The sequence below is a fragment of the Lutra lutra genome, chromosome 8, assembly GCF_902655055.1.
Source record: "Lutra lutra chromosome 8, mLutLut1.2, whole genome shotgun sequence".
NCBI lineage: Eukaryota > Metazoa > Chordata > Mammalia > Carnivora > Mustelidae > Lutra > Lutra lutra.
The window spans coordinates 133,650,461-133,658,782 of NC_062285.1; positions in this window are offsets into that span (position 1 = coordinate 133,650,461).

Below are 8,322 nucleotides of genomic sequence, written 5' to 3' on the forward strand. Positions count from 1 at the left end.
GAAAGAGAGTTCGGACATCCTGCTTGCAGGGAAAGATTCTTAAACTATCACAAATTGAAGCTTTGTCGTGGGGGAGGGGCAACAAAGATTGTGGGGTGAAGAAAACCGCTTTGGGGTTAGACAGAATGAGAAGAAGATACTGGAATGTGTTCAGTTGTCCCTCAGAGTGCTGGCCCCTCACCTGTCTGGTGGCCCTCTCCTGTCCTCTCAGACTTCAGCCGTCAGCACGTACAGTTTCTGGAGGAGGGTACTGAGGCTCAGTTCCATAAGTTAACAAATGTGTTTGGTACAACGTGGCTATTAAGAAGGGAGCGTGGGATTAGAATTCACATCGCTTTTCTCCAAATCCTGCTCCCCTACCTTCTGGCTGCTTGGCTTTGGGAGAACTAATGAGCTTGGCTGAGCCTCTGTTTCCCTATCTGTAAAATGGGATGAATGACTGACCTCAGAGGGCTTAAAAGTGCCTTAAATGAGACGATGCAGACAAAACACGTGATACGGCCACAGAGCAAATGCTCAGCAGCTGCTGGTTATTGCTACACGAGAGCACACTATTAATGAATGAATGAATGAATGAATGACTTAGATGCCCTCCTACCCTCTGTGGGGGCATACGAAGCTCTCCTTGCAAGAAACCCAAGACACAAAGACAGTTGCCTTTAGCTGAAAATGAAGTGCCCACAGAAGCAGTGTATGGTCGCGGAAGAGCCGGCTGCCACTCCCCTTGCGTTATTCACACTCCGAAGCAGAGAGAGGGCTGGCTCCCGGAGCCGACCAGCCACCCATGACCATCTTTCTGGCAGCGCTGACAAGGTGGCATTTTTGTGATGATTACGCAAGAAACCTTTCCAATCCCTGACCCTCTGCTCCAGCAGAAAGCTTTGAATTTTACAGAACTGCTGGGCCATAGCCATTTCTCATCTGGCGCTGGCTCACCCCGCGGGCTTCGCGGCCATCCCCGGGGTCGTCTGAGAAGCACTCTGCTGAAATGATCACCCTCTGCTCACTGCTCGAGAGCGAACAGATGTGAGCCTTGGGTGACAAGTGGCCCGAGACCTGGGGATGCTGGAGTGGTAATAGAGGCGCGGGCGTCTTGCTGGACCACGGCCAGGTCGGCGCCAAGGGCACCGTGGTGAACACAGGAAACGTTAGAACGTTCTCTGCTTTCACAGCAGACATGTGAGAGCCTCCCCGGTCAGAAGCTGGGGCTTCAGCCACCGCGGCGCTCCCGCATCCTGCTGCATCCTGCTGTGGGCTGCAGATAGCTGGCTACTTGTGGGTCTGGGTCCCTAAGCGTGGATGCACTGGGGGCTGTTGGGCAGATCACCGCACGGAGCAGAGGAGTTTAGTGGATCTGAGCTTGGGCTTGGGGGGCAGATAAACCAGATGGGCCCCCACACCAACACTCTGTTGCTCTTCTTATTGGTATAGTGGGCTGTTCATGTCCTGGGAAGATCGTTCTCCTCTTAACCAAACAATCCCCCGCATCCTTCAGAGACCCGGCTTAGCTGTCCCCTCTCCTGCTTTTCTGTATGTCTTACTGTCCTTGGGCTGCCATAACAAAGGGCTACAAATTTGGCGACTTAAAATGAGAGGAAGGTATTCCCTCATGGTTCTGGAAGCCAGAGTCTGAAGTTGAGGTGTTGGCAGCCCATGCTCCTCCAGAAGGCCCCGGGAGAGGGGCCCCCCTCGCCTTTGGAGGCTTCTGGTGGTTCCTGGTGCTCACGGGCTTGTGGCTGGGGCACTCCCACCCCGGCCTCCTCCTTCACGTGTCCTTTCTTCCCTCGGTGTCTTCTCTGTTTCTGTTCTGATGATACCCGTCCCCGGAGGCAGGGCCCACGCTGATCCAGGAGGGTCTCAACCTGAGATCCGCACCTTGATTACCTCTGCAGAAATTCCAGATAAGCTCACATTCTGTGGCTACGAGGGGACGATCTGTCCAACCTGCTACACTATGCTTTCTGCGTTTGCTTTAATGCCTGCTAATGGGTTAGAATTACGTTTGTTTTACGTTCTAACCACAGCAGCTCAATCCACCAAGGGCTCGTTGCACTGTTGTCAGAACCCTCCTGAGCTTGGGAGCTTCCGGGAGCCATTGGGGACTGGGCCTCTCCCAGTGTTCCGGTGACACGTCCCAGCGTGTCTCTCATCTCTATGGCTATAGGAAGGCAGCTGCGTCTTTGGGCACCAGGGCTGCACCCAGACAAGGCGAAGGAGGAGGGCGAAGGCCAAAGACTAAGGGGTCTGCTTCTCCAGAAGCTTCTCTGCAAACCCCACTCAGGGATGTAGGTTTATATCTCATGGACCAAAACCATGTTCCTGTTCAGGCTTCTTGCTCAGGGCACATGGTTATCCTACCCACATATGGGATTGTGGTAGAAAGAAGGAGGCGAGAATTAGGGATTAATAGACAAATCACAATATAACATAACATAACATAACATAACATAACATAATATAATATGTCACCTAGAAACAATTAAAATTCACATCACAGATCTTCTGCATGTTATTATAGAATATCCATAGTGTCCGGCTTAAAGGACAACCCCTAGTTTTTTTTGTGGATGCCCTGACTTTTCCCAGCCTTGTCCCTCCTCGTGTTGTAACAGCTCCTTTCTAGACACCAGGGCCTGCCTCTGGGGGTGAGGAGGGCCAGGATGTGGGCATTCTGGGGAACCCCGGGGAGCTTAGCGGCGTCAGACACAGCAGGAGCCACCGCTGGTGGCGATGCTGCTGGAAGGAGTTCGCACAGGGACCGGGAGCTGGTGAGCACACCAAGGGGACAGCAGAAGCCTGCAGGAGGGACATTAAATGCAAACCAGTCTCCTTTGAATCTGGTGACACCAGCACATGGCTTTCCCAAGGTGGCGTTCTGAACACCGGGCTGGGTCAGGATGGAGAGAATAGAAAGAATGACCTAGAAACCTCTCTGCTTTTTTAGGACAAGGCACCCTCTTTGGGTCTGTGTTTGGGTGACATCTGTGCTCAGCGGCTATCTGGAGAGTGATAGATTCAGTAATGTAGGGAGCAGCCAGCGGGAGGTTAATGGATTTGTAATGACCTGTAAGTCGGCCGAGGTCACAGCATCTCCAAGTTGGAAGGGACTCCCTGTCCAAGGGAACCTGCCTGCTGATGCATGAGTTCTCTCAACAAGTCACCTCATCTCTGTTTGCATGCCTGTCATGAAAGGAGGCTCACTGCCTCAAGGCATAGCCCGTGTCATGCCCAGGAGTTCAGGGGGTAGCTAGGCTTCTTGAGGTTTAGGCTTCATGAATCCCCCTAGTCGGTCCTGATTTTGTCCCTGTGGAACCACACAAAATAAACGCAATTCCTGTTCAGGCTACACTCCTGCCTTAGATTATGGAAAAGCTTAACTCCTCTGTATGTTGATGTTTTGCTTTCTTGCTTCCTTGTGAATGTTCTTTGGTTTCATGTTTATTTCCTTCACTAGGATATATTAAGCCCCTCCTTTGTGCCAGGGACTGTGTCCGGTGCTGGGGGTCACAGTGCTGAGTGAAGTACACATGTTTCCAGCTCTCAGGAAACCTCGCAACCGAATGGGGAACCTAGGTGGTGATGATGATTGAGGTGAAATTCACACGACGTACAAGGAACCGCGTAGAGTGAATGGTTCAGCGGCGTCTAGTGCATTCCCAATCCTGTGCAACTACCGCCTCTCCCTGGTTTCAGAATTTTCCCACCCTGCAAAAGAACACCCCCTATCCATTCCCCTTTTCCATCCATTCCCTGGGCAGCCTCTAGTCTGCTTTATATCCATATGGATTTATCTGTTCTGGATCTCTCATATAGAAGGACGCCGTGCGTCTGGCTTCTTTCACTGAACATCACGGGTATAAGGTAGCTCCCGGCTGTAGTGCGGGTCGGTGCTCTGTCCTTTTCCACGGCCGGGTACCATGCCATTGTACGGATGTACTGCATCCTGATGATCTGTTCATTCACTGATGAACCTTTGGGTTGTTTTCACCTTTTGGCTGTTACAAACAGAGCTGCGTGAACACTTGCATACACGTGTCTGTCTGGACATGTACTCTCATTTCTCTTGGATCTATACCTGGGAGTGGATTTCTGGGGTGTATGGAAATGCCATGTTGAACGTTACAAGGAGGCGCCATGCTGTTTTCCGTAATGACTATACCATTTTATGCTCTCTCATAATACTCTCTCAATAGATGAGAGTATTAACATCTCCACATCCCTGCCAGTAATATTATTTTCATTTTCTTGATTAAAGCCATCCTAGGGGGTATGAAGTGGTTTCTCGGTGTGTTTTGAATTTCTGTCTTCTTAATAACCAATGATGTTGAGCGTCTTGCCCGTGCTTTTGCCCATTGGTATATATTCTTCGGAGAAATATCTTTCAAGTCATTTGTTTATTTTTAAATTGGGGTTTTTGTGATGGTTCATTTTATGTGTCAACTTCACTGGCCCAGATATTTGGTGCCCAGATATTGGGTCAAGCAGTATTCTGGGTGTTTCTGAGATGACAGTACATTTAAATCAATAGACTGAGTAAAACAGATTGCCTTGCCTAATGAGGGTGGGCCTCATCCAATCAGTTGAAGGCCTGAACAGAATGAAAAGGCTGCCCTCCCTGAGTAGGAGAGACTTCTTCAGCCTGAGGAGGTAGGGGGAGTAGGAGGAGAATGTGGCCTTTGAATCCAGGCTCCTCATACTTTGAATCCTGGCTCTGTCCCCCACCAGGCAAAGAGCGGGGTCCAGCAAATGCGATCTGGAGTTTTGGCTAAGCTACTTAGGCTCCATGTTCTCATCTGCATAATGGCCATGATGGCTTCAGTGCCACCACCCCTGGGGAGCCTGCTTTTGCCCCTTAGAAGCCCCAGATCTGGCCATAAAACTCCAAATGTGACTATTTCTTCTACCACTTCCCAGAGGCAGTACAGAAAGAGCAGAAACAGAGGTAAGTCAGGTGAGAGCGCTTTGGACATGGTTTAGGGGTCCAGACTGGCTGCCCAGGCCTTTCTCCGGCTGGACTGAAGGAGGAGGGTACAGAGTCAGAGGGCACTGGACTTCTGTCCAACATGCTGAGCCTCTCACAAACAGCCTCCTGATTCTTCTATAAACTGGACTAGCAGGTTCAACCAACTCAAATCTTTCCAGGCTAATTGTCCCTGTGGGGTGACAGCACAGACACTGGATGGAGGTGGGGGGGGGTCTTCACTCGGGCAGGCAGAGCCAGAGGAGGCCAGACTTTGGAAAGAGGTCCAGCAGTTACTGTGATGATCCCATGAGGTAATGCTTCTCAAATGCTTAGCTGGGTTGGCTACAAGTCAGGCACACAAAAATTACTTGTTGACTGTATGCGTCAATGTTTGTTGTTTTCGGTTTAATTAGTTGTGCAATTTGGGCAAGTTCTCTTTTTTTCACCTGTAAAATAGAAATTGCTCCCTTCCTTGGAGGGTTCTGGTGGGGATCAAGAGTTGGTATTTACAAAATGTCTGGCACCTAGTAGGTGTTCAGAGGAGGAAGAGGCAGATTTGGAAGGCGGCTCTGTCCGGCCGCGTCCATGGCTGGAAGAGGACATAGTCTGAGGCCCCGACTTTTCCCACCCTGCCTCCCCACCTCTGACCCTTCCGGCTCCCTCTTCTCCCTTATCTGCGTATTCTCCGAGCTCTAGGACATTCAATCCATCATTCAGCCCTCTGCCCGCATGCTGGCTGCTCCCAGCTCTTATCAAAGGCCAGTCAGGCTCCTTCTCCCAGTCCTGAGCTCCCTCCCTCCAGGTCCCCAGCCTCTCCAGGACAGAAGGGAGATGGAGATAAGGTGTGAGCATAACAGGAAGAAACGGAGGAGGAGTTACTTTGAGCCTATGGGCAAACAAAGAGGGTGGTGACCAGGTGTCAGTGTGACTCAGGCTGGAGGCTGGTGGATGCTGGGCTAGGAGGACGTCTGTCCTCTGTGCCCCTCTCCTTGCTGGGGAGGAAGGTCTTTATGGGGGAGACACTGAGGCAGGGTAGGGAAGCAGGAGGCTGGGGTCAGGTCCCTGTTCTGCTCTGCGCTTTTGGCCTTCAGCCGGTCATTGGCCACGTCTGGCCTCTGTGGCCACATTGGCATCATGGCACCTTTTTGTGTCTTAGGCCCTAGAATCCAGCCAGGAACCCCATGGACATGGCCCTGGGCATCTTATGATCTCTGGGAGACGTGGGTGTGAATTAGGTACCACACCTGTTTTCCCCATTTCACCTGTAGCAAAAGTTCAGTTCCTCCAGCCCCAGCTGGGGTGTCCACCCAAAGGAGGGGGTTTCCCTAAAGGAATAAGACTGAGGCAGGGAGAGTGGCGGGAAGGGCAGAACAGTCCAGGCTGAGGGAGCAGCTTGGTAGGGAGCAGTGGAGGACTGAGGGAGAAGGCAGAGATGGGGAAGTGGGGGCTGTACTTGGGCAGGGAAGGCTGTGCTTGGATTCGGGGTCCTAGTCTGTGAATGGGGCAGTCACAGGACAGTTCTAGACAGAACAATATGATTTGATCATTTCAGAAAGAATGGTCAGGGGCCGTGGGTAGAGAATGGATTGGGAAGGGGAGTGGAGGCCAGGACACGGGCTAGGAAGCCACTGTGGCGGGCCAGGGAAGAGGGGAGCTGCCACCAGCATCTCTGAGAGCTGGCTTAGAGCCAGTTGAGTTCCAGGTGGTAAGGGTCCCAGCCCGAGTTACAAACAGTGACAGGGTGTATGGCCTCATTAGGAGAGAGGCCCCAGGTTTGAACTGGAGGCTTTTCACGGATGTGAGACCCTGGATGCAGGGCTTAGTGGAGGGGTCCCCTGCCCGACCCTGTGACCAGGCTTGGCTTCAGGCAGTGGTGGCAAGGGTGAGGGGCTGGACGAAATCATGAGCTGTGTAATAGGAGGCAAGAGGAGGCTTGGTGACTGCTGGCCGGTGGGCTGTCACTTGTCATCACCCCCCTCACACGCCACTCCCTACCCCCCTCAAAATGTGCCCTCCACTCAGGGAGGCCGTTTCCTCCTGATCCTGCTCACATCCCCAGACAAAAAATCCTTTCCGAATGGAGGGCCCTTGAGCAATGTCCTGTGTCCCCTTAGAGGTCGAACAGCCCCACTTTCAGACTTGCTTGGCTGCTGGACCACGTGCTGCCCTGAGTCCGAGTTGTGATGTGCGGGCTGTCACTCGGGTGTGGGATGAGAAGCACTGAAAGCCACCTCAGGCCAGTGGGCCGCAGTGGGCGGCACTGCTCCTGACCTGCCCGTCCTCCTCACAGGGCCCTGCTCTGGTTTCCGGGGAGTCGCCGCAGCTCATCAGCTTGGCCCTGACTCCTGCATGACACATGGCCTGGCCCGGCATATGGCCCCTCTTCATCTTCCCCCGCCCTCAGCTCCCATGTAGGGCCTACCTGCCCCCTTGGAGCACACCTGGTTGGGCCCCTGTAGGGGTGGCCTTCGGACCTCGCTGCTTTGGCCCACTTCCTAGCTCTGGTCCTGAGTCCCCTCCTAAACCTGAGTCAGCTGACTCTGCCCGGCGGTAGGTGGTGGCCTGTCCGTCCCCGCCCCTCAGCCTGAGCCCGGATGGGTCCCCCTGCCCTGGCCTTTCCCTCAGTGAGGGCCTTCCCTGCTAGCCCCGCCTAAGATGACAGGGCAGGGCCCAGGGGCAGGGTCCGGCGACGCAGCTGGGTACGGGGTCTGGAAACCTGACATGAGAGAGAACACACCAGTTCCCTTCCCGAGGCTGTCATGGGAAAAAGCAGAAGGCATCCTGCAGGAATGTGGCCGTCCCCACTCCTGATTTCTGCTGGAACACCTCTTTCCAAGTATCAGGCCCTGCGCCTTCTGTGGGCCCGACCCCACCTGTCTTCACAGATGGGCTCCATTTGGGGCGTGCCAATCAGGGCCCCCAGCCTTTGGGTCACAGTGACTGGTTCAGGAAGGGACACAGGCTCTGGAGGTGGCTGCCAGGGTTGGGGACCCTGGCTCCACTACTTAGACAGCAATTTGGGGCAAACATAGAGCTTCCCTGGGCCAACTTATAGGGTTGTTGTCCAGATGGAATCACGGAAGGGGTTCAGCACAAAGGAAGTACACAATAAATATTAGCTATTGGTATTGATGGAACTAAATTTGGGGTCTTCTTGATGGAGAGATTGGAAGAGAGAAGTTCTTCTTTTTACTGGCTTTGAGCTGCTGGAGGAATCTTGCCGTCATGAGGGAGCGCCTATCTGACAGTGAATCTAGCACAAAGGAACCCAGTCCTCAGAGATGTGGGAAGAAGGGATCTCACTTGAGTCCCTTGATCCAACGGTTCCTGAAGGCCTACCCCTGGACTATTCAGGCATA